Below are 9,792 nucleotides of genomic sequence, written 5' to 3' on the forward strand. Positions count from 1 at the left end.
GCGTCCAGTGACCGTGTCCTGAGAAGGGACAGAAGAGGAGACGCAGACCCGGAGGAGAAGCCACGTGGAGATGGAGGCAGAGGCGGGAGGGACACGGCCACCAGCCCAGGGGCACCTGGAGCCCCCGGAGCTGGAAGAGGCAAAAAAAAAGACCCTCCCTGGAGCCTGTGGAAGGATCGTGGCCTTGGGACCCCTGGTTCTCAACTGCCCGGTCTCCGAGACGTGGGAGTGTGCATGTCTGTTTTTTAAGCCCCGAGTTGCTTGCAGAACCCACAGGAAACTTCCACAAAGACATGGTCACAAGTCCTGGCTTCTCATTTTTGGCCTCGCCCGTCTCCCGGAGTCCTTGATGAGACACCCTGTTTCTCGGGGAAGCTGGGCACCTGTGTGCGTGTGCGGAAGTGTGGCTGAGGGGGCCCGGGTGAGCACGCATCCTAAAGGTGTGTCTCTAAGAAGGTGCTGGGTGTCCACCTGCGTCCTGTGCTTGCGTCCTGACAGAACCGGTCCCTGTCGCTGCTTCCTTATCCCACAAGGAAAAGCCGTGCAGGTGCCCGCAGGGCAGGATGCACTCGGTGCACCTGAGCCCCAACGCTGACTCTCAGAGGTGCTTCCTGCAGGGAATTAACCAAAAGTGTCAGAACGATTTCCCTTTCCCAGAAAGTACGGGAAGAAAAGACATACACGAAAAAAAAAAATTGTCACATTTAGAAATAGTACGTGTGATGTGTCCGGTGTAAGAATTTTTCTACCCAATGTGGCAGAACATTCTCCCTTTCCCAGAAAGGAGGGGAAGAAAGACACAAATGAAAAAAAAATGTATCATGTGTAGAAATAGTACGTGTGACGTGTTCCGTGTAAGAATTTTTTTCCCCAGGGAACGTGGTGTTGGGGGAACGTATTGACGTGATTTGCCGTCCCAGGATGAGGAGAAAAGTCTGGCCTCCCAGGCAGGGGCCTGCGTGCCTTGGGAATGATTTGCTGCACGGGGCTCTGCCCTGTGTTCTGCGCCTGTGCCCCGTGGCTGCTGTGGGGCCACGCGACCAGTCTGCAACATGTTCCCGGTGGGGCGGGTCTCCAAGCCGTGTCTCCGCGCTGGCCTGCAAAACACGCACGCCTGTGCGACGTGGGAGGAGAGCGTGTCTCTCTCCCGGTCTTGTTCGCTCTGTGACGGGACGAGAAAAGCGTAGCCACACCCAAAGTGTTGTAGCGATGGTAATAAAACAGCCTTCTCCCTGGCTGGCGTGGCTCAGTGGATGGAGCGCGGGCTGAGAACCAAAGTGTCGCAGGTTCGATTCCCAGCCAGGGCACATGCCTGGGTTGCAGGCCACGGCCCCCAGCAACTGCACATGGATGTGTGTGTGTCTCTCTCTCTCTCTTTCTCCCTCCCTTCCCTCTCTGAAAAATAAATAAATAAAATATCTTTTTTAAAAAGCTTATAAATGTTACAATTTAAAAAAAAAACTGTACTTGAACAATGATTAAAATAAAATCAGGAAAAAAAAAGAAATGAGGAGGTACAGATTGGTGGAAATAAAACAGTCACAGAAACGGAAAGCACAGCGTAGGGACCACAGTCCGCGACCCTGCAGTAACCACGGAGGGTGCCAGGGAGGGACCGGCAATGTCAGGGGGTCGTTTTGCGGACTGTAGGATTGTGCAAGCACTGCGCGTGCACCTGAGACTAACACGAAGGAACATCCACTGGAAACCGTCATTGAACAAAATACTCCAAGCCACGCCATGGAAAACCGAGTTGGGCCGTGGCAGCGAGCGTTCTAAATCAAAAATTCCTGCTTTCTGCCCCGATGCCTGGGCTGCCGAGTTCCACTGGAAAATGCCCGTGGCCTCACTGCCGCCCCCGAAAGTTGTCCTATCCATGGCTCGTCGCCGAGTGCCCTGCACCCGGAGGTGCTCCGTGACCCCACGCACCCAGGACTTCTTGGTCCCACGGGCTGCCTGTCTCTCCCACTGGCTTCTGGGCCCGCGTTCAGGACCCCCGCCCGGCCGGAAGCTGGGTCTCGGGGGCCACCTGCTGACCCACGGGGCAGAGCTCCCACATGACCTTATCACCTCACAGCTCTCCACCGCCTGCCAGCCCCTCCCCACCCGAGGGAGCACGTGGTCCCGCATCCCCCTTGCGTGGAAAGTGGCATGTCCTAACGCATTTGGATTTCGCCATGCCGCCTCAGCGAGAGGCGTGGTTTCCTTGGATAAGGGATATCGGAGAGCCAAAGAGTGGGTATTGATGGCTATGCAGCTTATTGTGGGGACTTGCCTCTGATTACACTTGAGTGTGTAGCTCACCTTCAACTCTCTCTTCCTTCCCTCTCCCTCTCTCTCCCCCCCGCTTGTCTGTCTCTCTCCCTCTCTTTCTTTCTCTCTCTCTCTCTTTCCCTCTCTCTCCCTCCCTCTCTCTCTCTCCCTCTCTCTCTCCCCCCTCCTCTCTCTCTCTCTCTTTCTGTCTCCCCTTCTCTCTCTCCTTCTCCCTACCTCCCTCCCTCTCTCTCTCTCTCTCTCTCTCTCTCTCTCCTCTCCCTCTCTCTCTCTCTCCCCCCCTCTCTCCCTCTCTCTCTCTCTCCCCCCTCTCTCCCTCTCTCTCTCTCTCACTCTCTCCCCCCTCCTCTCTCTCCCTTCCTCTCTCTCCCTCTCTCTCTTTCTCTCTCTCTCCCTCCCTCTCTCTCTCTCCCCCTCCTCTCTCTCTCCCTCTCTCTCTCTCTTTCTCTCTCTCTCCCTCTGTCTCCCTCCCTCTCTCTATCCCTTCCTCTCTCTCCCCGCTCTCTCTCCCTCTCTCTCTGTCCCTCTCTCCCCCCTCCTCTCTCTCTCTCTCATCTCTCTCTCTCTCCCTCTCTCTCTCCTCTCTTTTTCTCATATCTCTCCCCCCCATCTCTCTTTCTCTCTCCCCCCCCCGCCTCTCTCCCACCTGGAACAAGAGAATCTCAGGACAAAGGAAAGCCTCCATCTTCGCTCCACACTCACCCGAGTCCCTGAATTATTCGAGGTGCCCAGCGGATGCTGGCCGGGTGCAGAACGGGTGCCCTCGTGACATCGCGAAGGCACTGTGACCCGTGGGTGCCGGCCTAGGGAAATGCAGGTGATGACTTACGGACTCTCGGTGTCCCCTGCTCTGCCGGCCTGACCTCCTCGAGCGCCTGCACCCAGCAACTCCTGCCGGAAAAGTATTGTCCCGGCAAAGTCAGTGCCGTCGGAGCGGCGCCTCTGAATTCAAACCACCCCGTGAGGCCGATGAGGCTGGAGTACTGAGCCGGTCGAGGGAACAGGTGGGGAAAAAGTGTGTGTGCCCCTCGCCAAGTTCTCGTCCGGGCTGCAGTTCCCACATGAGAGCCCTTCGGTAGACAGGTCCAAACACTTAAAAAGTTCTTTTTGGTAGGAGTGGCCCGTCAGCTGCGCAGCCAGCGATATTAGTGTGCCCCCTAGTGGTTGCGTGGGTCTCAGGATGAAACGCATCTAAGGTTGAATAAGGCTTAGATTACGTATGACAGGTCACTGATGGGCCACGGAAAGAATTTTTGCGTATAAGGACCCGTTCGGGGTAGTTCTGTGTTCACAGCCACATGCAGAAAAGATCCATAAACAGATTTCCCATACGCTCCCTGCCTCCCCGCACACACGTAACTTTCCCAACATCAACACAGAACAGAATTGTAACTCACTCTGTTATGTAGACTGAGTTTTTTTTTAAAGATTGCATTTATTTATTTTTAGAGAAGGAAGGGAGGGAGGGAGAGAGAGAGAGAGAGAGAAACATCCATGTGCTGTTGCTGGAGGCCGTGGCCTGCAACCCAGGCATGTGCCCTGACTGGGAATCGAACCTGCGACACTTTGGTTCGCAGCCCGTGCTCCATCCACTGAGCTATGCCAGCCAGGGCGTAGACTGAGTTTTACCATTGATAGCTTCATTTGGGTCCATGGCTCATTAATGATCCCGGTGATGGTTCCTGCTCAAAGAACAAAGGTCTCAAACGTTTTCATGCATCATAGACAGACGTACTTTGTGTATCATACATTGCTTTCTTGTGCTTCACGCGTATTGCATTTTTTATACAAATGGAAGGTAGGACCCTTCACAGGCGAAAACATTAGGAGTCCCTGAAGGCTTGGGTGGTGGCTGGAATTGTTTATAAATAACGTGTGTTGTCATGAAGTTTGCACATTGTTTTTACAGACCACAGTACAATGTAGATATAAATAGCTTTATAGGCACTGGAAAATGAAAAAAAAATTGTGCGACTTGTTTTATTGCCATGTTCTAGAGCAGAACACACACACAGTTGCCCAGGTCTCCCTGTACCTAAACTTTTGTTGTCAGGCCTTTTTTCAAAACAGCTAACCAAACAGGCAAATGTGCTGATGGGTGCTCTGCGTGGCACTGGGGGTGAAATCTTTCCCCGGGCACTTCCTCCGCGAGTCTGAATGGAAATCTCAGGAGGCGTGCACCATTATGCGTTGGCGTTCTGCGGAGGAAACAATGGCAGCAGAGATACGCCAGGCAGGGGCCCCCGAACCCCCAGCGACCGGAAGCCCGACGGCTGAAGAAGTCACACTGTCCAACTCGGGATTGTGTTGGTTTTTGTCGCTGCAGACGCTGCCGTGCAAAAAAAGTGCTTCTTTTTTTTTTAATTTTTAAAGTGTTTTTTTAAGATTTTTTATTTACTTATTTTTATTTTTAGACAGGGAAGGGAGGGAGAAAGAGAGAGAGCGAGAGAGAGAAACATCCATGTGCGGTTGCTGGGGGTCGTGGCCTGCAACCCAGGCATGTGCCCTGACTGGGAATCGAACCTGCGATGCTTTGGTTTGCAGCCCGCGCTCCATCCACTGAGCTACGCCAGCCAGGGCCCTTTTCTACAGCCATGCAGTATTTTAGGTGTAAATGCCCCCCAGCGTTCTAATCCACTCGTCTACCCATGGGCACTTGCACTGTCTGCACATCGCGGTGACTGTCCATAATGCTGCTCTGAACATAGGGGAGCCCATGTTCGTTTGAAGTAACGTGTCGGGGTTCTTTTAGGGTGTGTTCCCAGCAGTGGGCTCCTATGTGAAATAGGTCAGAAAGAGGAAAATACCATCTGCTCTTGCTTACACAGGTGGACTCTGATGGGCCGAAGGCACCGAGGAACAGAAACACAGGGGTGGACACATGGACAGACGGACAGCTGTTGTTGGGAACCACCCTGCCTACTTTCAGAAGCTGTAACCCCCCAAGGCTAAGGTCGAGGGAGTGACCTTCGGAGCAGAAGTCACCAAGGAGTCAAAGCTTATCTCCCTGGCAGGAGCACCACTTCTGCCCCCTTTACTTCACCCTTCCTGGCCCCCAGTGCCTGATCAGTTAGCCAATGATGGGTGAGATTCCTCAAGGGGGGACGACCTAAGACAGGCACGATCACAGGGAGGCCCCAGGGAAGGTCTTGGGGGGCTGCAGCAAAAGGGGGTGATGGACCCTCACCCTTCGGCTCTGACACAGCCTGAGTCCTCATTCTGTCTGCGAGGAAATCTCCTAATCTCTCGGCTGCCTACCTTCCCCTGTGTGATGTAAGCCCGAAGCAACGACAGAGGGCGGTGGGACCCTGGGCTGGGATGGGCAGGTTCCCCGAGGGCCATCAGGCCTGAGAAGGAATACACCAACTCCTGTGAAACCTGGTTTGCTAAGAGTGCTCTCGGTTTTCTGATCAAGGTCCAAGCAGGAAATGAGTTCATCTCCCAACGTTGTGTAGCCCTTTAGCCAATAGACTCTGACTCACAAAATAGGCCCTCAATGTTCTTTGTTATCTATCTTTCGATCCTGACTGCCCAACGATGATTGATGAGCTTTGCCTGTGTTCTTGTGCAAAACAAACCCAAGAAAAGCCCACTGAGGAACAGGCTCCTGGCCCTTCCCCTTGGAGAGACCCGCCACCTCTCCTCCCCAAGCAGCTCATGTCTTGTTAGATTTATTCTCACCCGTGGCAGTCAGGCAGGGGGGCCTGTGGGCGGGGCCCCCCCCACAACCTGTCGGGGGGAGGGGGCTGGGGGAAAGCAGAGAAAGGCAGCAGCCAAAGAACACGCAGGCCTGAGCCGTGCACACGGCCAGTGGTGTGGTGTGGACCCAGAGAAAGGGGGCGGGCACTGGGGGAGGCAGGGCCCAGGGGGGGAAGGGGGGCATTGGCACTAGTGTCCTCTAGATCCGTAGAGGGGAAATAAAATAAAATAAAATGAAATGAAATAAAGCACGAACACTTCACCAAGGCTACAGTTGGGCATGAAGAGGGAGGGGCCGGGAGCAGACCACTTACTGACCAGGAGAGGTCAGCTTGTTCAGCACCACCGCCTGCTTGCACGAGTCTCTTCCTCCTTGGGGGGCCGCATCGCGTCCCCAAGGAGGCCTCATTCGGCTGCAGCCCACACGCCTGGGGGTGGTGGGGCAGGCCCCCTGAGCTGCATTTACGAGGTGGAAATGTCCCCGCTCCAAGGCAACCTGGTACCCAGCGTTCAGAAGGACCACCCTCACGAAAGGCCTGTGTCCGAGGGTTTTCCTCCCTTGGGACCCGGCTGATGCCAGGGGTGCCCGGGGAAGAAGAGACCCCCGTTACAAAAACCATCTGCCAACAGCGTCACGTATGCCGAAGCCCCAGAACTTCCGGAGAAGCGAGACATTTCCGAGGGCGAGGACCGGAGGATGTCTTCTTTTGATAGGGGCTTAAGACTTGGGAAAATTTAACTGAAGGTAAATAGTCATCAATCGAGCAAGTCACGTGTATGTTGAGTTTTTGTTTCAGTAACCACAGATAAGGCCCCTCCTGGCGCCTGGGATTAAGCAGTTGACCTCCTGGGTCGCTGGCTGGAGATGACCTCATCTGGAGACATCTGTACCAGGAAGAAGCAAGCGAACATCCCTCCCCCCTTGGAGGCAACTGTTGAATTTCAAAGGCTTTCGCTGACACCTTGTGTGCCCGCTCCCAACCCCCTTAGAAAAGATCTGGCCGGGGAAAGAAAGAGGGAAGATGGTCTGTGAGGGTATGAACCCGCCATCTCCTCGGATCGCCGGCCACCTGAATCAAGAGCCCATCAACGATTCCATCACTGTCATTGCTGATTGGACTTGGTCGTGACAGGCAGCCCGAACGCCGGTGTCTTTCCCGGCTACACTTTCCCTGCACTTGCCTGCGCCGTTCTCCACAGATACTGCGCCTTTCCCAAGTGGCAGGTTGAAGGCATGCTGTGCCCAGCAAGCCCACCGCCCCCACGGTGCCAGCGGGCGTGGAGGAGAGCTCGACTCTTGGGACAGCAAAGTGTTTTATGACACAGTGCGGGTGATCCCCTCTATCCCACCTGTGTGCTCAGAAACGGTAACAGCGTGTTCTCTTGAGGGGCTGACGACTATTTCCTTGTCTGCTCTGTAAACAGCAAAGTGTTTTGTGATACAGTGCTCTCGTGATCCCGCCTAGGTCCACCCCGTGTGCTCAGAAATGGTAACAGCGTGTTCTCTTGAGGGGCTGAGGACTATTTCATTGTTGACTCTGTAAACTGTAAAGCATTTTGTGATACAGTGCCCTCCTGATCCCGCCTAGGGCCACCCCAGGTGCTCAGAAACGGTAACATGGTGTCCTCTTTCACGGCTGAGGACTGTTTCAATGTATATCAGCAGCACGCCCTGAGTTCAAGTTTCGTGCAACCCCAGGTACGCATCCAGCGATTTAGACAACGAACAGGACGCCCCTCTGTGAGGTTTACACTTTGCGTCTGGCACAGGCGTGGCGGGAGATTCAGCAGGGTCTGAATTTCTCCGCGTCCGTAAACATCGGAGGGGGACCCCAGCGGTCTAGGTTCCCGCGTCTGACCTTTCAGCCTGCAGGTGCCTGTCATTTGGGCGGGGGGGGAACTGATTGCAGACCCCTTATCCACTCACCTGGCAGGAAATTTTACTCCGTTTTTGTTTTTTTTTTGCAGTGTCCTTGGAAGAAATGTACAGCTCCTGGACACAGAAGCCTGCAGAACCGACAGAGGCACTGGGCGTGGAGAAGTTCAGGGAGGGAGGGCTGGAAGGCCGGGTCCCGGGGGGCGTCCTGCTCCCCTGGGACCCCCACCGTCTCCTGACGTCTCCACGGGTTTCCACACAGAAGCCGCTCAGGAGCTGACATCTGGTCCTCGGGTCACGCTCCACGACAGAGAACGTGCCCGCTAAGGAGAGGCACGGTAGCCTGGGCTTTCAAAGCCGGCCTTGGGGAGGGAGGGGGCTCCGGTTCAGACTTGGAGCTCTGCCCCATGGCCGGCTGGATGGGGCCCCTGTGGGCTGAGTTACTACTCCCCGGGAGCCCCACTTTTCCCAGTTATGACGGCTTGCAGGGGGGAGAAAGAGGGTGCTGAAAAGTATCTCCCTGGGCGTGGTGGCAGTCTCTGCAACAGGGTTTGCCCTGCGGTATCTGGGTGCCTGGGGCGGGGAGGGAGGGAGGGAAGGAGGGAGGGAGGGAAACGGCATAAAAGGCCAACACACACCTCTAGCCCCTGACTCCGTCTGGCTCCAGAGACAGACACAAGGAATTAAAATGCCAACGATATCAGCCCAGGCACCCCCTCCCCCGGTCCGATAAGACAGGGCCGCTGTTGACATAAGACCCGCCTGTCTGTAAACAGATGCTTGAGAGTTGAGATTAAAAACGGCCTTTGCAGAGTTTTGGAGAAAAAAAAAAAATAGGCCACCAACATAGAAGGTGTTCTCTCATGCGACCTAAGAACCTAAATATTCCTTTTAGACGGACAGGAATGTTTTTCTCTCTTTTGATGACATCCGGGGTCTGGCGACTGGTAGAACGGCATGTCTAGTCTACGGGAAGGGGGTCCCTTTGGAACCCTTCCCAGGGAGACGGAGGAGTCGGATGCAGGATAAAGCAGCTCTCAGAGGAAAAGGGGGAGGAAGAGGGGGAGGTAGCTTGAACTGAAGACGACCTGGGAATTTTTAATGAAGACCCCAGAGACACCTTTCAGTTTTTCTTTTTCTTTTTTTTTTTTTAATTTTTGCTTGAAGTCGCGGCGAAAGAATTCCAAGTATGTGGAGAGTCTTTTTTCAACTGTCACTTAGTCAGCGTGGGTAGGCATTCCTCAGCCCCTAGTCTGTGAGGTTTGTCCTGTTGATTGGTTACAGCCGTACGCGATTATTCCAGGGCCGGCCGGTGTGGCTCAGTGGGTTGGAGCGTCGCCCCCGGGGACACCGGAAGGTTGCAGGTTCAATTCCCAGTCAGGACACACGCCTGGGTTGCGGGGACGGTCACTTCTCCGGGCGCATGTGAGAGGCAGCTGATCTGTGTTTCTCTCTCACGGCGATGTTTCTCTTCACCTCTCTCTGGAATCCACCATCACCTCCTCCGGTGAGGACCCCGTTAAAAGGGAACTGTCTCAGGGCAGCAGCAGCTGGCTAGGAGATGGTTCTCTGGCCACACGAGTCTCACATGAAAACCGCACAATGCCCAAGCCGCTGAGTATTAAAAATGAAAAAAAAAAATGCACGTAGGGCTTTGAAAAAAAACATGCTGTCTGTGATTCAACACCTGAAGGTGGGCAAAAAGTTCTTATCTGGTAACACCTTTGAAAAGAATCATTTCTACTTCCAATGTTGCAGAAAAAAAGATGCCCTATAATGATATGGGAAAAAAACCCAGAAACGCTTCTTTTTTTATTTTTTAAAGATTTTATTTATTTATTTTTAGAGAGGGAAGGGAGGGAGAAAGAGAGAGAGAGAGAGAAACATCCATGTGCGGTTGCTGGGGGCCGTGGCCTGCAACCCAGGCATGTGCCCTGACTGGG

Source organism: Phyllostomus hastatus, unplaced genomic scaffold (assembly GCF_019186645.2).
Source record: "Phyllostomus hastatus isolate PE091 unplaced genomic scaffold, TTU_PhHast_1.1 phas_scaffold_12, whole genome shotgun sequence".
NCBI classification, from domain to species: domain Eukaryota; kingdom Metazoa; phylum Chordata; class Mammalia; order Chiroptera; family Phyllostomidae; genus Phyllostomus; species Phyllostomus hastatus.